The sequence below is a fragment of the Triticum aestivum genome, chromosome 7A (assembly GCF_018294505.1).
Source record: "Triticum aestivum cultivar Chinese Spring chromosome 7A, IWGSC CS RefSeq v2.1, whole genome shotgun sequence".
Taxonomy (NCBI): domain Eukaryota; kingdom Viridiplantae; phylum Streptophyta; class Magnoliopsida; order Poales; family Poaceae; genus Triticum; species Triticum aestivum.
In genome coordinates, this window is record NC_057812.1 from 625,874,230 (window position 1) to 625,896,148 (window position 21,919).

At 47.3% G+C, this 21,919-nt stretch overlaps 2 pseudogenes; one reads left to right on the forward strand and one right to left on the reverse strand.

Moving 5' to 3' along the window:
* Nucleotides 1–703: 703 nt before the first annotated feature.
* Nucleotides 704–20,039, reverse strand: LOC123153591 (peroxidase 45-like; annotated as a pseudogene).
* On the forward strand, nucleotides 14,846–14,984 carry LOC123155155 (uncharacterized; annotated as a pseudogene).
* Nucleotides 20,040–21,919: the final 1,880 nt, after the last annotated feature.

The window sequence follows — 21,919 nt, forward strand, 5'->3', positions numbered from 1 at the left end:
TCTAGGATTCAGGCCACAGCCATGAGTTCTTAGACATGCCGCCACTAATTGGGAGGCAAACCGCCGATTCTTTTTCCCTCAACTATTTTTTTCTCCTCCACAACATCCTTCGCAGTCCAACCTCGTCTACATCAGCACCACTGCACCTGTATCGTGTCGCCTCTATCTCGTCATGCTTGCCCACTATGTATGAAGCCTTCCGTAGGGGTCTGTTTGCTAACATGTTCTTGCACTGATGAATATGATGAAGTTAAGTGATTGCCATGTACACCGTATACATCACCATGATCTGTTAGGGAAACACCCAAGACCGTTTTGGAATTGTTCAGTGATTGTCCACTTGTGAAAACAAACACAAGTTTTGGTAGGATTTTGCAGCAAATCGAGGAAGCTACGTACACTAAAATTTCCTCTCTATGAAATACAATATAACTTCCGCAAGAATCATAGGAGTAGTGAAATTGCTAAGTTGTGGTCTAAATTCCAATAAAGGCTAACTTCTAACGGAGCGGAGCGGAGGCCCGTCGCCGGGATGCTTGAGTCGTGGTCGAGCAGAGTCTGAGTTTAGCCAATGACGCCCCACCCCATGCCAGGGACACCGGGTGGGTGTGCGCGTATGCGCGCACGGGGGTAGGGGGCGACAGCCCCCCCCCCCCCCCCCCCCCCCCGTTGCATGGATCAATATTGACCTAGGTCATCAATGCTATATGAACTTGAAGCCCTGCTTGTTGACGTAGGTGCCACGGAGATGTGTGGCTAAACTCGAGTTCTTGTTTAGGTCAGTGCCGATCTTGTATTCGAAGAAGGCACAATCCACATCGCCCATGGTGTGGCCACCTGAATTCACACACAAGTGACGCGGGATGGTCAACATGATGGTCCGTTGACGGGTACTAGTTGAGTTAGTACCTAACAGCGCGATTATGTCCGTCTGGGAGAGGCCTAAGGTTGAGAAGAAGGTGGCGAGGTTATCAAGGCTGAAGTCGAAGTGCGGCAACACGACCCTGTCCTTCGTCGAGATCCTCCCGCCGTACCCACCCAGTTCCACCTGGTAGTACTCTCATTGCCTCTGCAACAATGCACGGTACAAGGAATGTGTGTAGCATTTCACGTGCTCAAACTATGTGAGCCATCACGGAAAAATTGATTTCGAGTGATTACCTGGATGAGGAATTCTCGTGCGGTGATTCGGAGGGCGTGTATGTCGGCGTAGGACACCATGTGACGGCACCGCGGGTTGCTCTTCACCACAGCCTTGGCGTCCATGATCGTCTAAAACCCATGCGACTTCAGCGACTGGTCGTCAGGGTTCCCCCCACTCGGCATCCGACCTCTTGATGATTATCGATGCATCACAACCCTACATCTGTGTGTCATTCGCTGAGCACTATCTAATTGATAATACTTGCATTGAAAAAATTGATTTCGAGAAGGCGTATCATAGAGCAAGATGGGACTGTTTGGAAAAGGTTATGCACAAAACATGTCTCGATCCATCGTGGACAAGTTGGACTATGATGAATTGTGAACTCGGGTCTGTCCTAGTCAAATATTTGGCGATGCCCGCTTTAGAAGGACGTTTGGGGAACAGGATGCCCTGGAGTTGCATGGGTTGCTGGAAGCGTTAGTGGCATACACATATCCTATGGCTGCGATGTTATCTCATGGAGACTAGAGGCCTCGGGCATGTTCTCCATGGGTTTGGATTACAAGGAATATTTAGGGCCGCTCCCCCATGTGATTTGAGGGACATTTTGGAAGGCTTGCATCCCGCAAAAATCAATATCTTCCTATCCCAAGTGGAGAACAAGTGCGATGGAAAATGTGTTTGGTGCAGCCAAGATGAAAAATCAAGACCATATTCTCTGCAGATGCATTGTGGCTAGATTTGCTTGGGCTATATTGTGGGAGGCCACATGGTGCTCATGGAGCCTGGCTGGATTTTCTCATTTTCTTAGGCTAGCTCAAGGCACGAGAGGCAAGTGTTAGATGATGGACTTGCATTGTAACGTGACATTGTCACGATTGTAGATGTGCGTGCGTGTGTGTTAACTTGTGTATCAAGGCAGGTGGTTAGAGGGAACCGGTGCTAGTAGATATCCATGTATAGCTTGCACTAGGGGTCAAGACTCAACCACCTGCCGTCGCATCTTGTACTCTTTGTTGGCTATATAACACGCAGACGTCCCTGCCAGGAGGCATACGCTTCACATCATCTCCTTTCAATCTTTTATGGTAATCAGAGCCTACCTCGGATTCATCCATGGCGAGCTCATTGTGACGCCCCCGATTCAATCGTACACTAATCATGCACGCAAATGTGTACGATCAAGATCAGGGACTCACGGGAAGATATCACAACACAACTCTACAAATAAAAATAAGTCATACAAGCATCATAATACAAGCCAGGGGCCTCGAGGGCTCGAATACAAGTGCTCGATCATAGACGAGTCAGCGGAAGCAACAATATCTGAGTACAGACATAAGTTAAACAAGTTTGCCTTAAGAAGGCTAGCACAAACTGGATACAGATCGAAAGAGGCGCAGGCCTCCTGCCTGGGATCCTCCTAAACTACTCCTGGTCGTCGTCAGCAGGCTGCACGTAGTAGGGGCACCTCCGGTGTAGTAGGGGTCGTCGTCGACGGTGGCGTCTGGCTCCTGAACTCCAGCATCTGGTTGCGACAACCAGAAAGAAAGGAAAAGGGGAAAAAGGGGGAGAAAGCAACCGTGAGTACTCATCCAAAGTACTCGCAAGCAAGGAGCTACACTACATATGCATGGGTATATGTGTAAAGAGGCCATATCAGTGGACTGAACTGCAGAATGCCAGAATAAGAGGGGGATAGCTAATCCTGTCGAAGACTACGCTTCTGGCAGCCTCCGTCTTGCATCAAGTAAAAGAGTGTAGATTGAAGTCCTCCAAGTAGCATCTCCAAGTAGCATCTCCAAGTAACATCTCCAAGTAACATCTCCAGTAGCATAATCCTACCCGGCGATCCTCTCCTCGTCGCCCTGCGGAAAAGCGATCACCGGGTTGTCTGTGGAACTTGGAAGGGTGTGTTTTATTAAGTATCCGGTTCTAGTTGTCATAAGGTCAAGGTACAACTCCAAGTCGTCCTGTTACCAAAGATCACGGCTATTCGAATAGATTAACTTCCCTGCAGGGGTGCACCACATAGCCCAACACGCTCGATCCCATTTGGCCGGACACACTTTCCTGGGTCATGCCCGGCCTCGGAAGATCAACACGTCGCAGCCCCACCTAGGCAAAACAGAGAGGCCAGCACGCCGGTCTAAACCTAAGCGCGCAGGGGTCTGGGCCCATCGCCCATAGCACACCTGCACGTTGCGTACGCGGCCGAAAGCGGAACTAGCCCCCTTAATACAAGAGCAGGCTTACGTTCCAATCCGGCGCGCGCCGCTCCGTCGCTGACGTCTGAAGTGCTTCGGCTGATACCACGACGTCGGGATACCCATAACTACTCCCACGTAGATGGTTAGTGCGTATAGGCTCGTAGCCGACTCAGATCAAATACCAAGATCTCGTTAAGCGTGTTAAGTATCCGCGAACGCCGAACAGGGCCAGGCCCACCTGTCTCCTAGGTGGTCTCAACCTGCCCTGTCGCTCCGCCACAAAGTAACAGTCGAGGGCCGTCGGGAACCCAGGCCCACCTCTACCGGGATGGAGCCACCTGTCCTTACAGCCCCCTCGTCAGAATCACTTGCGGGTACTCAATGAGCTGACCCGACTTTAGTCACCATCTGTATAGTATGTATGTATGTAAGTATATACCCGTGATCACCTCCCGAGTGATCACGGCCCGAATAGTATAGCAAGGCAGACTGACAAGAATGTAGGGCCAATGATGATAAACTAGCATCCTATACTAAGCATTTAGGATTGCAGGTAAGGTATCAACAGGTGTAGCAACAATGTCAGGCTATGCATCAGAATAGGATCAACGGAAAGCAGTAACATGCTACACTACTCTAATGCAAGCAGTATAGAGGAGAATAGGCGATATCTGGTGATCAAGGGGGGGGGCTTGCCTGGTTGCTCTGGCAAGAGAGAGGGGTCGTCAACTCCATAGTCGAACTGGGCAGCAGCAGCGTCGGTCTCGTAGTCTACCGGAGAGAAGAGGGGGGAAGAAATAATGAATACAGAGCAAACAAAGCATCACAAAATATAACAAGGCAATACGCGGTGTTCGGTGTGCCCTAACGCGGTAGTAGGTGATACCGACGAAGGGGGAAGATATCCGGGAAAGTATTCCCGGTGTTCCGTGTTTTCGGGCAAAGGAGCCGGAGGGGGAAAGTTGCGGGTTCGATAGGTTAGGGGTGTGCGGCGGACGAACGGACTGCGTATCCGGAATCGTCTCGTCGTTCTGAGCAACTTTCATGTAGAAAGTATTTTCATCCGAGTTACGGATTATTTTATATGAATTTCCAAAGTTTTATATGATTATATTGATTTATTTAACTCCAAAATTTAATCAGTAAAACTATTGTCACAAAGTGCAGTGCCAGCCATAGTGTATGACAGGTGGGGTCAGAGTCAAAGTCAACAGTCTAGTCAGCTGTTGACTGGGTCAACGTTGACTGGTCAAACAGGGCAATGGGGCCCATCGTCATAGACTAGTTTAACTAAGCAGGTTTAATTAGACTAAATATGTTCATTAGGCTAATTAATCAAAGTTAATTAGGTAGTTAACTAAGCAAATTAATTAATTAATCAAATTACTAATTAATTAAATAATTATTTCTATTTTTCAATTCCGTTCGTTTTGTTTTTTTTAACAGGGGCATGGGGCCCCCTGGTCAGTGGCACAAGGCCTGGGGCTGTGCAGCCCAGGAGCGAGCGCCGCGGCACCCAGAAGGGCACCGGCGGGCACGGCACCGACGGGGGGAAGGGGCGAGGTTAGGCCGGGGTAGCAGGGGCCGTCGCCGGACGGCGGCAGCCGAAGCGGGTGCTTGGGCGACGGGCGCGTGGGTGGAGCGGCAGGACGCGGTGAGCGCACCGGGAAGGGCCGCGGTGCCCGGGCGCGTGCGTTGGGCGTGGCTGGAGGTGCCCGGGCGCGGCGAGCGCACCGGGATGTGGTGGCCACATCGAGGCAGAGGGGGAGAGAGGAGGACGGATGGCGGCTCACAGGGGGAGTAGGGAACGGGGCAACGGTGTTCGGGGAGGATGTCGAGGCGGAGGGTGGGGACGGGCGACGTAGACGGGGAGGCGGCGCCGACGACGGCGGTTGGCGGGGTGACTCCGGCGGGGTGGTCCGGCGTCGGCGCAGGGCATCGGGGGCGTCGATTGCCCCCGACCGGATCCACGCAGGAGGGAGGTTGAGGAGGCGGGCGACGGCGGGGCCGCGCGGGCGGCGTCAGTGAGGTGGCGGTGGGTGGCGACGGAGTTAGGGCGAGCGATGGGGGCGACGGGATCGGGGTCCGCGGCGACGAGGTCGTGCCGGGGCTCGGGGGAGACGGGCGCGATGCCGGAGGGTGAGGAAGAAGGCCGGGAGGGGGCGGCGAGGGCGAGGCGTTTCGGTGCCGGGCGGCACCGGTGAGATGGCGTCGCGGGGGAGGACGGAGGCGGGGGAATCGGGCTCTGCCCCCGATCCAGATCCCATCGAGGGGAAGTGGGGGAGCAAGTGGGGCGACGGGGGGGAGTGGTGCGTGGGGGCTAGGGTTTCGGGGGCGTGGGGGGTTAAGTGAGCGGTGGTGGGCCTTGGCCCAGTTGGGCCTGTGGCCGGCCTGGCTAGCTGGGCCGAATGGTCCAGGGGGAGGTTCTGTTTCCTTTTTTTTTGTATTTATTTGTTTTTTTCTTTTTATTAGCTTTCTATTTTATTTTCTATATAATTTTGTTTTATAAAATATACAAGTAGTACCTAAATTAGTGTTACAAAATACCCCAATGCCACAAAAAGTTTGGTGACAAAATAAAATAGTTTAGTAATTTATTAATTGTAAAAGGCATTTAATTATTAGTTTTTATTACTGTTTTATTTATTTCAGTGCCATTAAATACTTTATAAAACTGTGGATTCTCCACCATAATTATTTATGCAATATTTGGCACATATAGAACATTTTAGTTTTAATGTTTGAAAATTTTTATTGTTTGCCTTGATTTTGAATTTTTGAATTCAGACGTGATTGAATCATCGTGAGGTTTACAACAGTAAGAGTGGTGACGTGGCATCATTAGCAGAGTTTTACTGTAGCCTAATTATCCGGGCGTCACAATTCTCCTCTACTATAAGAAATCTCGTCCCGAGATTTAAGAGGGGTCTAAGGGGGAAAGGTTTGGTTACGAAATTCTAGCGAATCTTCTTGGTCTTGGTAGCTCTTCTCGAAGAGGACGATCCATAGCATTGATGTCTTCATTCCTATGCATCAATGCATCACGATGAAGTTGTCGTCCTTTCTTCGGAGTCTTCATTGTATGTATGAAGGACAAGGGGTAACTGCGAAAAAAACGGACCTCTGAAAGGTCGACTATCTGGTTGATAACCTCGGGGATGGTGGCGGAAAGTAACTCTTGAATGGAAACTTAAGACAATATCGAGAGTAGAGTAAGTAAGTACCATGAGATGTTTCGAGCGGGTAGGCAATCGTTCGATGCCTGAAACAAAGTGTGAAACGGGTCCAGAGCAACGGTAATAAGTATTGTGTCTGATACCAGAATTGATGATCTCTCGGGAGGTGGCTCGTGAATTATATATGAGGCCACGCGTGAGGCATAGCTTTGGAAATCTAGGGTGGACAGGAGAGTCAGGTTTCGATCATGTGGAACTGTGGGTTATGGGCCCACCATGTGGGTTAAAAGTAGCAAGGGTGCTGACATCTTGCACGGTCACGATAGTAAGGTATGTTAGAGGGTAGCTTGCCATTTATGTTGGCAACAATGTCGGTACCAAGGGCGAGGGACAAAGAGAACCATTTTCCTGCTCGTTGAAACGAGGCGGGCCAAGAGGCAAAGTTCTCGTCCATCGGCGGTTACCGAAATGTCATCAACAATAGAAACAGGGTCTCACTGGCAGAGTTGTACACCGAGGTGTTTACATAAGCAGTGAATTATTACTGCTTAGATTATATAGATCACAAGAAAGGTCAAACAAACCAAGGGAAAGTAAAATGTGATCATCAGGTTAAACAGAACAATGGAAAGGAAAATTTAAACACATAATCCAGGGGTATATCCTTCCCAAGGATTAACAGAGCATGATATCCATGACAGGATATAATGTAGAAAACTCTTTAGGTAGGGGGGAGAATTTTCATGACATTACCCATACATCGGTGTTTGGATAATTGAGCAGGAAACATTTAGCATTGGGCTTCAAATGTTCTTATTGAAAATCGGAGTACCACAGACATGCTCCGAGATAGCATTGACATGGTCTTCATGTAAAGGTCATACTTCGGGTACACAAAGGATTCATCAGGAATAACTTATAGAATAAGTCTTACAATTTCCTCCAGGAAGAATGGTTATCCTTGCAAAAGAATTTATAATGATCGGTCCTCCACCCGAGGGGGGGGGGTGCTAGGCATGACATCAAGTTACCGGTTCATCAAAGGACCAATATCATAACTCTTGGAAAGTTGTCCCAACCATCATATCTGACCGAGATTCAGATCCGATTGGTGTCATGATACCTCAGACTCAGGATGTCCGAGAATAAAAGGTGCAACACAAATAGACGAAATGACATTTCAGGATTCTCAGAAAATGAACTATGGGAGTGGGTTCCTGAAACAATAGTGCATCATTAAACCAAGGAGAGGAGGAGGTGGCTGATGGGCTCGGCGATAATCCATCGAGATTTCCGACAAGATGGATTTCCACAATTATGTGAACAAGGAGATAATATTTGTCAGATCAAATGGTATACTGATGTATGCTCGAGGAAACATACTCAATTAAACATTGGTTGAAAGGTGCACCCGAATATGGGTTGGGTCGCACGATCAAAGTTAGAGTGGTGACTTGACGAACAAAAGAATTTGAATGAAACTCGACCATTACTTCAAAGCAATAGGGTTGCTAGAAGTTTTGAATTCACACCTCATGGTTCAATTGTCGGTATTCCGGTTAGAAACAACACGGGTACCAAGAAAGAATGGTGAGGGTGAGAAGTATCACCATACCAAGAATTCTTAAGAGGTGGAGTAATCCTCACGACCTCCTTGACATAAAAGATGATAATACTCCATGGTAAAGAAGAACAAATGCTAGGTAGCAAGGAACTCGAGGTATAACACAGAACACAAACAAGTTTTTGTTGGAGGGAACGCAATAAAGAGGTCGATGACAACACAAATCATCGAGGGCAAGGATGGTATTTCTCATCATTAATTCAATTGATATCCTGGAAGAGCATCAGAATGTAGATGGTGATCATGACACATTTGTCGAGAGATTCCACGAAGATGTAATCGATCCGCGATCACATCAAGTCAAAAGAATGATGAAGCTAGAGGTTATTGGAACCATAGGTACGACACAAACTTGAAATCTAGCTTGTTGTTCAAGGCGAAATGATATGACGAGGAAGATCGACGTAAGCTTAGCTATCGTCGCAAATTGGTGCTCCGAGAATAAGGACCAGGTAGCACAGTTAGAATCATCACGACAATGATGTAGCCAAACAGGCTAGGAATGGCGTGATCGGGTACAAACTCATACTTATAGAAGCTTACTGAAGAGTTGTTGAACCGTAGAGCGGACTCGGTTCAGTTATCGGTGTCTTTGAGTGTTTAATAACTCAGAGCCCGTGAAAAATTGGAATCAGTGGTAAGGTAGCACTTGATGAAGAACTCATAAGAAGTTATGCAGTACCATGATAATCTCGAGATACCAGGGGGGTAATACTCAACACAAGATCAAAGTAAAGGTTGGACTGGTGTATTGATCCATAGAAGACAATTGTTTTAACTTGTCCGAGAAATGAGATCAAAGAAGAACAATCATGGTCGGAACCACGGTTGCAAGGGATCAATTCACAGATACCATATGTTAGTTATCAAGGAAATAGTTATTGTTACAAGAAGCTTCCATGATAGGATATACATCGCGTCCATGGGCATGAACACAAAGTTCAAGGTCGACTCCCACTTCTCCAATGCATAACCTTTCATTCACTTCTCACGTTCGATGAAGTTGCAGTGTTGAAATTTTATCTGGTGAAGCACCAGAAGAGTATGACTTGAGAAAACTTTCGGGTTCACACGGTTTAGAGAAGGCATATGTTCAACCCATAGGGGCTTAGAAACATATACCACAAGTTTCAAGAGTAAATAACACAAGCCCGAAAGCAGAGCATGGTTGGCCAAGCAGAGGATACAACTTAACAAAGGCATTATGTATCAGGGGAAGAACTCATAAAGTGATCAAATGTGAAGGACACTGTCGGATAACAATCCAACAAAGGACTTGATGGTCCACAAAGGATCTGATACGAGTATCAGTACTCAACTAGAGGAAGAAGAATGCAAGGAGATCAGATTATAGAAACAACTGACTAACTCAATTGTCAAAAGCAAAGGAATTATGATTTCCAAATCAAGGGATCAGAAGCAATGCTCTGATTAGGGATGGATAAGTTGAATAGCCTTAGGGTACAATCAACGACAATTGGATTGGTCGAGAACCAATTCCAGTTAAAAGAATGGAAGCTCAGCCGGAAAGGTAATTTATAAGGATCAATGATGATTGCGTGTATTCGCAGCATATTGAGTCAACAGACTCAAAATGATAATGACAAGGAATGTCAATAAGATTTCTATACTTATGGGATTAATCATAATGAAAGCAAACAAGAAATTCCAGAGCAATAGGTTGCTGAGGATTTTCGGAATATCGGGTGGTATTTCGAAGACTTTTGTGTAACACATGAACAACTGGGGGATGAGCGGATACTCGATAAGTGCGAGAATAAATCGTAGGGTATTCAAGTGACAAAGAACAGCAAGGCAGTAAGCTCAAGGGATTATCGAAACAACGACGAGTTTTTCAGGGTATCTTGTAATAACAAGACCACTGGGGATGAATGTAAAAATAACAAATGCAAGTAGTTATCCATAAGGGTTTGCGGTGGAAGGTGAATTGCAAACGCGATGAACACAAGTTCTCGGACGATCATCAGTAATAAGGGGCTCTCCGGGTGAAAATGATAACGAGATCCTAATGTTAGATTTAGTAAAATTCATTTAACCCGAATAGAAGAGATGTCAGAGCCCCAGAGTATAGGTCGAGGAGTAAAAGATCCTACTACCACCCGATGGCGACGTGGGCCCATGGGCCACACAGCCATGTTAGTAAAAGTTTTTCAATGTCTAGACTCGACTTCGGCCAAGGAGTTGGAAGGGGGATTCCTACAGGCAGTCGGCTCTGATACCAACTTGTGACGCCCCCGATTCAATCGTACACTAATCATGCATGCAAATGTGTACGATCAAGATCAGGGACTCACGGGAAGATATCACAACACAACTCTACAAATAAAAATAAGTCATACAAGCATCATAATACAAGCCAGGGGCCTCGAGGGCTCGAATACAAGTGCTCGATCATAGACGAGTCAGCGGAAGCAACAATATCTGAGTACAGACATAAGTTAAACAAGTTTGCCTTAAGAAGGCTAGCACAAACTGGGATACAGATCGAAAGAGGCGCAGGCCTCCTGCCTGGGATCCTCCTAAACTACTCCTGGTCGTCGTCAGCGGGCTGCACGTAGTAGGGGCACCTCCGGTGTAGTAGGGGTCGTCGTCGACGGTGGCGTCTGGCTCCTGGACTCCAGCATCTGGTTGCGACAACCAGAAAGAAAGGAAAGGGGAAAAAGGGGGAGAAAGCAACCGTGAGTACTCATCCAAAGTACTCGCAAGCAAGGAGCTACACTACATATGCATGGGTATATGTGTAAGAGGCCATATCAGTGGACTGAACTGCAGAATGCCAGAATAAGAGGGGGATAGCTAATCCTGTCGAAGACTACGCTTCTGGCAGCCTCCGTCTTGCATCAAGTAGAAGAGAGTAGATTGAAGTCCTCCAAGTAGCATCTCCAAGTAGCATCTCCAAGTACATCTCCAAGTACATCTCCAGTAGCATAATCCTACCCGGCGATCCTCTCCTCGTCGCCCTGCGGAAAAGCGATCACCGGGTTGTCTGTGGAACTTGGAAGGGTGTGTTTTATTAAGTATCCGGTTCTAGTTGTCATAAGGTCAAGGTACAACTCCAAGTCGTCCTGTTACCGAAGATCACGGCTATTCGAATAGATTAACTTCCCTGCAGGGGTGCACCACATAGCCCAACACGCTCGATCCCATTTGGCCGGACACACTTTCCTGGGTCATGCCCGGCCTCGGAAGATCAACACGTCGCAGCCCCACCTAGGCAAAACAGAGAGGCCAGCACGCCGGTCTAAACCTAAGCGCGCAGGGGTCTGGGCCCATCGCCCATAGCACACCTGCACGTTGCGTAGGGCGGCCGAAAGCAGAACTAGCCCCCTTAATACAAGAGCAGGCTTACGTTCCAATCCGGCGCGCGCCGCTCCGTCGCTGACGTCTGAAGTGCTTCGGCTGATACCACGACGTCGGGATACCCATAACTACTCCCACGTAGATGGTTAGTGCGTATAGGCTCGTAGCCGACTCAGATCAAATACCAAGATCTCGTTAAGCGTGTTAAGTATCCGCGAACGCCGAACAGGGCCAGGCCCACCTGTCTCCTAGGTGGTCTCAACCTGCCCTGTCGCTCCGCCACAAAGTAACAGTCGAGGGCCGTCGGGAACCCAGGCCCACCTCTACCGGGATGGAGCCACCTGTCCTTACAGCCCCCTCGTTAGAATCACTTGCGGGTACTCAATGAGCTGACCCGACTTTAGTCACCATCTGTATAGTATGTATGTATGTAAAGTATATACCCGTGATCACCTCCCGAGTGATCACGGCCCAATAGTATAGCAAGGCAGACTGACAAGAATGTAGGGCCAATGATGATAAACTAGCATCCTATACTAAGCATTTAGGATTGCAGGTAAGGTATCAACAGGTGTAGCAACAATGTCAGGCTATGCATCAGAATAGGATCAACGGAAAGCAGTAACATGCTACACTACTCTAATGCAAGCAGTATAGAGGAGAATAGGCGATATCTGGTGATCAAGGGGGGGGCTTGCCTGGTTGCTCTGGCAAGAGAGAGGGGTCGTCAACTCCGTAGTCGAACTGGGCAGCAGCAGCGTCGGTCTCGTAGTCTACCGGAGAGAAGAGGGGGGAAGAAATAATGAATACAGAGCAAACAAAGCATCACAAAATATAACAAGGCAATACGCGGTGTTCGGTGTGCCCTAACGCGGTAGTAGGTGATACCGACGAAGGGGGAAGATATCCGGGAAAGTATTCCCGGTGTTCCGTGTTTTCGGGCAGAGGAGCCGGAGGGGGAAAGTTGCGGGTTCGATAGGTTAGGGGTGTGCGGCGGACGAACGGACTGCGTATCCGGAATCGTCTCGTCGTTCTGAGCAACTTTCATGTAGAAAGTATTTTCATCCGAGTTACGGATTATTTTATATGAATTTCCAAAGTTTTATATGATTATATTGATTTATTTAACTCCAAAATTTAATCAGTAAAACTATTGTCACAAAGTGCAGTGCCAGCCATAGTGTATGACAGGTGGGGTCAGAGTCAAAGTCAACAGTCTAGTTAGCTGTTGACTGGGTCAACGTTGACTGGTCAAACAGGGCAATGGGGCCCATCGTCATAGACTAGTTTAACTAAGCAGGTTTAATTAGACTAAATATGTTCATTAGGCTAATTAATCAAAGTTAATTAGGTAGTTAACTAAGCAAATTAATTAATTAATCAAATTACTAATTAATTAAATAATTATTTCTATTTTTCAATTCCGTTCGTTTTTGTTTTTTTTTAACAGGGGCATGGGGCCCCCTGGTCAGTGGCACAAGGCCTGGGGCTGTGCAGCCCAGGAGCGAGCGCCGCGGCACCCAGAAGGGCACCGGCGGGCACGGCACCGACGGGGGGAAGGGGCGAGGTTAGGCCGGGGTAGCAGGGGCCATCGCCGGACGGCGGCAGCCGAAGCGGGTGCTTGGGCGACGGGCGCGTGGGTGGAGCGGCAGGACGCGGTGAGCGCACCGGGAAGGGCCGCGGTCCCCGGGCGCGTGCGTTGGGCGTGGCTGGAGGTGCCCGGGCGCGGCGAGCGCACCGGGATGTGGTGGCCACATCGAGGCAGAGGGGGAGAGAGGAGGACGGATGGCGGCTCACAGGGGGAGTAGGGAACGGGGCAACGGTGTTCGGGGAGGATGTCGAGGCGGAGGGTGGGGACGGGCGACGTAGACGGGGAGGCGGCGCCGACGACGGCGGTTGGCGGGGTGACTCCGGCGGGGTGGTCCGGCGTTGGCGCAGGGCATCGGGGGCGTCGATTGCCCCCGACCGGATCCACGCAGGAGGGAGGTTGAGGAGGCGGGCGACGGCGGGGCCGCGCGGGCGGCGTCAGTGAGGTGGCGGTGGGTGGCGACGGAGTTAGGGCGAGCGATGGGGGCGACGGGATCGGGGTCCGCGGCGACGAGGTCGTGCCGGGGCTCGGGGGAGACGGGCGCGATGCCGGAGGGTGAGGAAGAAGGCCGGGAGGGGGCGGCGAGGGCGAGGCGTTTCGGTGCCGGGCGGCACCGGTGAGATGGCGTCGCGGGGGAGGACGAAGGCGGGGGAATCGGGCTCTGCCCCCGATCCAAATCCCATCGAGGGGAAGTGGGGGAGCAAGTGGGGCGACGGGGGGGTGGTGCGTGGGGGCTAGGGTTTCGGGGGCGTGGGGGGGTTAAGTGAGCGGTGGTGGGCCTTGGCCCAGTTGGGCCTGTGGCCGGCCTGGCTAGCTGGGCCGAATGGTCCAGGGGGAGGTTCTGTTTCCTTTTTTTTTGTATTTATTTGTTTTTTTTCTTTTTATTAGCTTTCTATTTTATTTTCTATATAATTTTGTTTTATAAAATATACAAGTAGTACCTAAATTAGTGTTACAAAATACCCCAATGCCACAAAAAGTTTGGTGACAAAATAAAATAGTTTAGTAATTTATTAATTGTAAAAGGCATTTAATTATTAGTTTTTATTACTGTTTTATTTATTTCAGTGCCATTAAATACTTTATAAAACTGTGGATTCTCCACCATAATTATTTATGCAATATTTGGCACATATAGAACATTTTAGTTTTAATGTTTGAAAATTTTTATTGTTTGCCTTGATTTTGAATTTTTGAATTCAGACGTGATTGAATCATCGTGAGGTTTACAACAGTAAGAGTGGTGACGTGGCATCATTAGCAGAGTTTTACTGTAGCCTAATTATCCGGGCGTCACACTCATCCACAAATACGTTCCCCTCATCTCCCTTTGCACACATCGCCACAGAGAAGCTATCGAAGGGGAACGAAGCCCTCTGGCGCGCCACCGTCCTCTCTGCCATCAGGGGGGCGCAGATGGCGGGCTTCCTCGATCTGGAGCAAGAAGTGCCTCCCACGACGATCGAGGTGACCAGCAGCGACGACAAGACCAAGACGAAGGCCGCCAACCCTGAGTTTGGCACCTGGTACGCTCGTGATCAGCAGGTGTTTTCCTATCTGCTGACTACGTTACCTCGTGAGATGGCCATCCAGGTGGCAACCTGCCACACCGCCGCGGAGCTGTGGAACACCGTGCAAGGGATGCTCACCTCGCATACCCGAGCACGGTCCGTCAATGTCAGGATCGCACTGGCGAATCTTCAGAAGGGCAACTCCACCATCACGGAGTACGTTGGTAAGATCAGAACTCTTTGTGATGAGTTGATGTCTTCAGGAAAAAAGGTGGACGAAGAAGATGTGGTTTCACACATCCTTGCCAGGCTGGAGGAAGAATTCGATCCCGTGGTTTCGGCCATGTGCTCACGGGTCGAACCTGTAACCGTCCCGGAGCTGTACTCGCAGCTTCTGAGCTTCGAGACGCGCATGAACCTCCGCGGGGGAGCCTCTCAGTCCTCCGCCAACGCTGCATCACGCGGGCGCTTCACCAACTCCAACAAGCAGAACGGCAACGGCGGCGGCGGTGGTGACCGTGGTCGCCCCTTCAACAACAAGCAAGCCGGCGGCGGTGGTGACCGCGGCCGGAACTTCAACAAGCCCAGCGGCGGGGGTGTCCGTGGCAATTCAGGAGGAAACGGTGGCGGCTTCAACAAAAACCCTGCTGCCAAACCAACGTGTCAGATCTGTGGCAAAGTTGGGCATGTTGCTTGGAAGTGCTGGAAGCGGTACGACTCCGCTTACCAGGGAGGTGAAGAGCGCTCGGCGAACATTGCTGCTCCGCAATACGACATCGATACAAACTGGTATATGGACAGTGGTGCAACTGATCATATCACCGGTGATCTAGAGAAGCTCACGGTCCGGGAGAGGTACACCGGCAATGAGCAGATTCACACTGCAAATGGTTCAGGTATGGCGATTAATCATATTGGTCATACAACTATTTATACCCCAGATCGTGAACTTCATCTAAATAATGTTCTTCATGTTCCGGAGGCCACCAAAAGTTTGATCTCTGCAAGTAAACTTGCTCTTGATAATGACACTTTCGTTGAAATTCACCCTCATTTTTTTCTTGTCAAGGATCTGGAGACGAAGAGGGTTCTTCTTCACGGCAAGGGTAGGAGAGGTCTCTATCCTCTCAAACACATCGGGGGAAACGTCACAAAGCATGTGCTAAGTGCCACCAAGCCATCTTCAGACTTGTGGCACCGACGTTTAGGTCACGCATCTTCCATTGTTGTTAGGAAGATCGTTAGTAAGAATAAACTCCCATGTGTTAGCAATAATGAGAATAAGTTTGTATGTGACGCATGCCAAAAAGGCAAAAGTCACCAACTACCATATCCTCAGTCTATGAGTGAATCAAAATTTCCTTTAGCACTTATCTTTTCTGATGTTTGGGGCCCTGCCGTTGAAACTGTAGGTAGAAAGAAATACTATGTGAGTTTTATAGATGATTTCAGCAAATTCACATGGATCTACCTCATTAAGCATAAGTCTAAAGTTTTCCAAAAATTTCATGACTTCCAAAATCTTGTTGAAAGACAATTTGATCGAAAAATACTAGCTCTCCAAACAGATTGGGGAGGGGAGTATGAAAAGTTGAATTCCTTCTTTACCAAAATAGGAATTTCTCATCATGTGTCCTGTCCTCATGCTCACCAGCAAAATGGGTCAGCTGAGCGAAAATATCGTCATATAGTTGAAGTTGGGCTGTCTCTACTTGCTCAAGCCTGCATGCCCTTAAAATTTTGGGATGAGGCTTTTCTTGCTGCCACCTACTTAATCAATAGGATGCCAAGCAAAGTCATAAACTTTGAAACTCCTCTCACTCGATTATTTGGTGACACACCCAATTATTCTTCCCTTCGTATCTTTGGCTGTGCATGTTGGCCAAATTTAAGGCCCTATAACACACATAAACTCCAATTTAGATCAAAACAGTGTGCCTTTCTTGGTTATAGTAACCTCCACAAGGGATACAAGTGTCTAGACATCTCTACGGGAAGAGTCTATATTTCCAGAGATGTGGTATTCGATGAAAACTTTTTTCCGTTTTCCACCTTGCACTCCAATGCCGGTGCACGGCTAAGAGCTGAAATTCTTTTGTTGTCACCAGATCTTTTGAATCCTACTGATCAGGGGGATAATAGTGTTGATCATATGATTAATGGTGCTACTAATCCGGATCATGATGCTGCAGGAAACAGTGAATTTTTTTTGGCACAAAACGATACTCCATCACATGATTTTATGCAGCATATGAGTCCAAGGCCGACCGGCACAGAACACGAGGGCGATTCTACTGCAGCTACTGATCCCGAGAGATCCGGCGGCGCAGGATCCCGCGCACCTGCGGCGGCAGGCGCAGATTCTCTGTCGCCGCTCTCCTTAGCTGGCGCGATTCCCTCCGGCGGCGTCTCAGCGGACACCACGTGTCGTGGTGGGTCCGGCGCGGGCGCGTCGCCTAGCGCGGGCGCGTCTCCATACAATGATGGGCCTGGTAGCGGGGCCCACAGGCGTGTGACTCCCGCCCGGTCGCCCGTGCGGCCACACAATCCAACACCCGACCGCGCTGCACCCGAGGCTGATTCGCCTGCTCTGTCGCCTGGGCCGGCGCGCGATCCCACGTCCGGTCGCACAGCAGGCAAGGGGGATTCTCCTGGATCCTTGGACGCTGCCAGCCCTGCTGGATCTGCTGTGGCGCCCGGATCTTCTGCGGATTCTGCTCCTGTACGCCCTCGTACACGAGCTCAGAAAGGTATTTTCAAGCCTTTGGTTCCTAAAGATGGGACGGTCAGGTATGATAAAAATTTTAAGTTTGCAAATCTCGCTGTCACTCAAGAGCCTCGAAATGTGGCAGAAGCTCTAGGAGAAAAGAATTGGCAATGTGCCATGGAAACAGAGTACAATGCTCTTATGAAAAATCAAACTTGGCACTTGGTGCCTCCCAAGTCAGGAAGGAATATTATAGATTGTAAATGGGTGTACAAAATTAAATGACACTCTGATGGTACTCTAGATAGATATAAGGCTAGGCTAGTTGCTAAAGGCTTTAAGCAACGCTATGGCATTGATTATGAGGACACGTTTAGTCCAGTTGTTAAAGCTGCCACCATTAGACTTGTTTTGTCTATTGCTGTCACCAGGGGATGGAGTCTTCGTCAACTGGATGTTCAGAATGCGTTCTTACATGGCGTTCTCGAGGAAGAGGTGTATATGAAGCAACCACCTGGTTTTGTCAGTGAGACTAAATCTCAACATGTTTGTAAGTTGGATAAAGCTCTTTATGGTCTGAAACAGGCACCTAGGGCTTGGTATTCGAGATTGAGCATGAAATTACAGCAACTTGGATTTCGGCCCTCCAAAGGTGATACCTCCTTGTTCTTCTTCCAGAAAGGAAAGGTGACCATTTACATGCTCATTTATGTAGATGACATAATTGTTGCTAGTTCCTCACCAGAGGCCACCTCAGCATTGTTAAAAAATTTGAAAATGATTTCGCACTCAAGGACTTGGGAGAGTTACATTACTTCCTAGGCATTGAAGTAAAAAAGATATCTGATGGGATTTTGTTGACACAAGAAAAGTATGCCACTGATATTCTCAGGCGTGTAGGCATGAAAGGATGCAAACCTTGTAGCACTCCTTTGTCTACTACAGAAAAGTTGTCCTTACATGAAGGGGAGCTACTAAACCCAGAAGAAGGGACTAAGTATAGAAGTGTTGTTGGTGCACTTCAATATCTGACATTGACAAGACCTGATATATCTTTCTCTGTTAATAAGGTTTGTCAATTTTTGCATGCTCCTACTACTGTGCATTGGACAGCTGTTAAGAGGATACTGCGTTATGTCCAAGGAAGTGCTGGGATAGGACTGAAAATATGTAAGTCACAGTCAACTATAGTAAGTGCCTTTTCTGATGCAGACTGGGCAGGATGTCCTGATGATAGGAGGTCTACTGGTGGGTTTGCTGTTTTCCTTGGTTCTAATCTCATTTCATGGAATGCAAAGAAACAAGCAACTGTCTCCAGGTCTAGCACAGAGGCTGAATACAAATCACTAGCAAATGCTACTGCTGAGGTAATGTGGGTAGAAACCCTGCTTAATGAACTAGGCGTTGAAAGAACACATGTTTCTTGTCTATGGTGTGACAATCTTGGAGCAACATACTTGTCTGCCAATCCTGTGTTTCATGCAAGGACAAAACACATAGAGATTGATTTTCATTTTGTTAGAGAAAGAGTTGCCAGGAGACTGTTAGACATCAGGTTTATACCAACTGGAGATCAAGTGGCTGATGGATTCACCAAGCCCTTACAAGCTCGAAAATTGCAAGTCTTCAAGAACAATCTCAACCTTGACACGTTTAGATTGAGGGAGGATGTTAGATGATGGACTTGCATTGTAACGTGACATTGTCACGATTGTAGATGTGCGTGCGTGTGTGTTAACTTGTGTATCAAGGCAGGTGGTTAGAGGGAACCGGTGCTAGTAGATATCCATGTATAGCTTGCACTAGGGGTCAAGACTCAACCACCTGCCGTCGCATCTTGTACTCTTTGTTGGCTATATAACACGCAGACGTCCCTGCCAGGAGGCATACGCTTCACATCATCTCCTTTCAATCTTTTAGCAAGGACAGTAAATTGGTGTGGGTGGGCTTCTCTACCATGGCGTGGACATTATGGACACCTTGCAACAAAGCGCTTGTAGAAGGGTATATGTTTCGTCATTCGGTCGACTTAATGTATAAATTGGTGGTATTCTTGCAGCTTTGGAAGTTGTTGGCAAGACCACATGACCGTCCTCAGGTAGAGCTGCTCACGTCTCACATCCAATCATGTTGCACTGAGCTGCACCGACTGGCGACTGAGGTGCACCGACTGGCGAGGAGGGACATCACCGTCTAGGAAGTCGCCCACCTGCCTATTAGGAGCTGCATGTGTTGTCCTTCATGGCACACGTATCTCATCCATGACTACTTGGGCTGGGTCACAATGTTAGACCCTTGCTAGTCTTATATCGAATTACTTTGTTTTTTTGTTGGTTGCTACTCTAGTCTCTTGTTTTTGTAAGCGTCTTATTCTAAGGTCTAACCGTTCTAAAAAAATTGCATGACAAAAGAACTATGGTGTGTACCCTAATGGCGCAGTCATGGAAGAGGAGTCTGAGCGTGGCGGGCGCGGAGATTCGAGACTGGGCCCTAGACTAGTTTACGGAGTTCCGGATAATGATCTCTAGGTTGGGGCAGATGATAGCGTAGTAGTCCATCCTCAGCTGGGCGACGGTGAAGGGTGACTGGAGCACCATGACCAAGACGATGACAAAGGTGAGGGAGACTTAGCATGAGTTCACCTTGGATATGTCCTTTTCAATTGCTTCGTGGAGATGGTTGCATTGTGTGCTCCTCAATAGTGTTTACCTCGATCGAGGCAGTATGAAATTGATGGGATAAATGGAGATTGCATGTGGGCTCTATATAGAGCCCGACAATGGATAGTCAGTCACTAGGTCAGTGTGTGGCTTCTGCCCTAATCTAAGCTAATTCCTGTTTGGCACCATCGATTAGAGCATGGTTAATAGTAGAGCAAACTGCTGGTTGTATCTTGTAGCCATGTTATCTATATTTAATCTCAAAGCCAACTCATACAATAGGGACCTATGGATATTTAATACTTTATCATTGCTTGGCCTCACCATCTTCTTCTCTCACAAAGTTTATGGAGCTCGTGCCACAACCGATTACTAATCTCGGACCCACTTCTTTTCTCTCTCATATTCTCTCTCCTTCAACTAAGCACAAATATTATATTTAAATCCTTATAGCGTGCTTACATCACCTTATTGTAACTTGCTCTTACTATGCAGTCGGTAGGGCTCGCACAACTCCACTATGAAGTTCCTATGCGGGCCTATCCAGTTTTTTTCTCACCGGTTTTGGCAACATTCTAGAAGGTTCCCTGATTTTTCTAGGATATTTTTTCTTTTGGGGTTTTCCACGACGGTTTTTATGGAGGTTTTTTGTTTTTCATTCTTCTTCTTTGTATTTCTCTTTTCCATTTTTTTATCTTTTAATTTCCAAGTTTTCTTTGATTCAAGATTTCGATCAATTCATAAGTTTAAAATTTGTGGGTTCTTTCAAGTTCACAAACTATTGTCTAATTTTTAAAGATTTTACAAATTTATGAATTGATTTTGAATTTGGATTTTTCTTTCAAATTCATGAACTTATCTTAAATTGGTGGACTTTTTTCAAATTCACGATACTTATTAAATCAATGAAAAATTTAGAAATTCAGAAACATGAACTATTTTTGAATTCTTGAATGTTTTATGAACTCAATAATTTTATTCAAATTGGTGCACTATTTTCAAAAAGACAAACTCTCTTTTAAATTCACAATTTGTTTTCCAAATTTGTGGAAGTTTTTCAAATTTAAAACATTTTTTATAACTCATAAATATTTTCAGATTTCACCATTTTTTTATATTTTAGGAACCATTTTTTGCTAGTAAAATGTTTTATTCATCACCAGCAGCTAGCTGCTAGCGTAGAGTGTGCCATTTTTTGAGGGCAGCGTACAGTGTGCTTGAGCAAGCGACCAGAGCGAGCGAGCGAATGTTTAGGCCGCAACCCCACTAGGCTCAAAAGTACACTAACAGGCGCCGAAGGCGCTGATTAGGAGGTATCAAAGGTACATTTATACCTCGCTCAAGCGATTTTGAACCCACAGCTCCTCCGCCTAAGGCCCCTACGGCCCTGCGGTTGCGGGGTCACATGTATGCGTTTTTTCCCCTAAAAAATATTACGTGCTTTTTTATTCCTTTCAAAATTTTCACTTATTTTCATCTACTAGTAATAATGTACGTGCAATGCACGTTTATATTAGGTAGATATTAGTTGCACGTTATATTAGTTAAGATATACCTGTTGCACGTAGGTATTTGGTAAGATATCAATTATTTTTTCGCGGGAATGGTAGGATATTAATTAAATGGCAGATTTCAAGGGATAGCATTGAGTCAAAACCTGTTTATAACCAATGGCAGTGATGAGTAATTAGAGCGTTAAACGTGTTTGGTGCTAAACATTGGAGTGATTTGAACCGCTAGATAACATGATTTGACGGTCGAGATGGTTTGGATCTGCCCATTTGGGTCTTTTTATATTGGTATAGATTTATACGAAACTCTTTAAAATTTGTAGATGGAATTTTTATTTTACTACTTTAAAAAAAGCTAAAATGTTTTTCAAAATTTGATTATTGTGTGTCACAAAATATAAACATAAATTTCTCAAAGAGATGCCCGACATGTTTTTTTAAATGAGTTTTTAAATATTTAATAT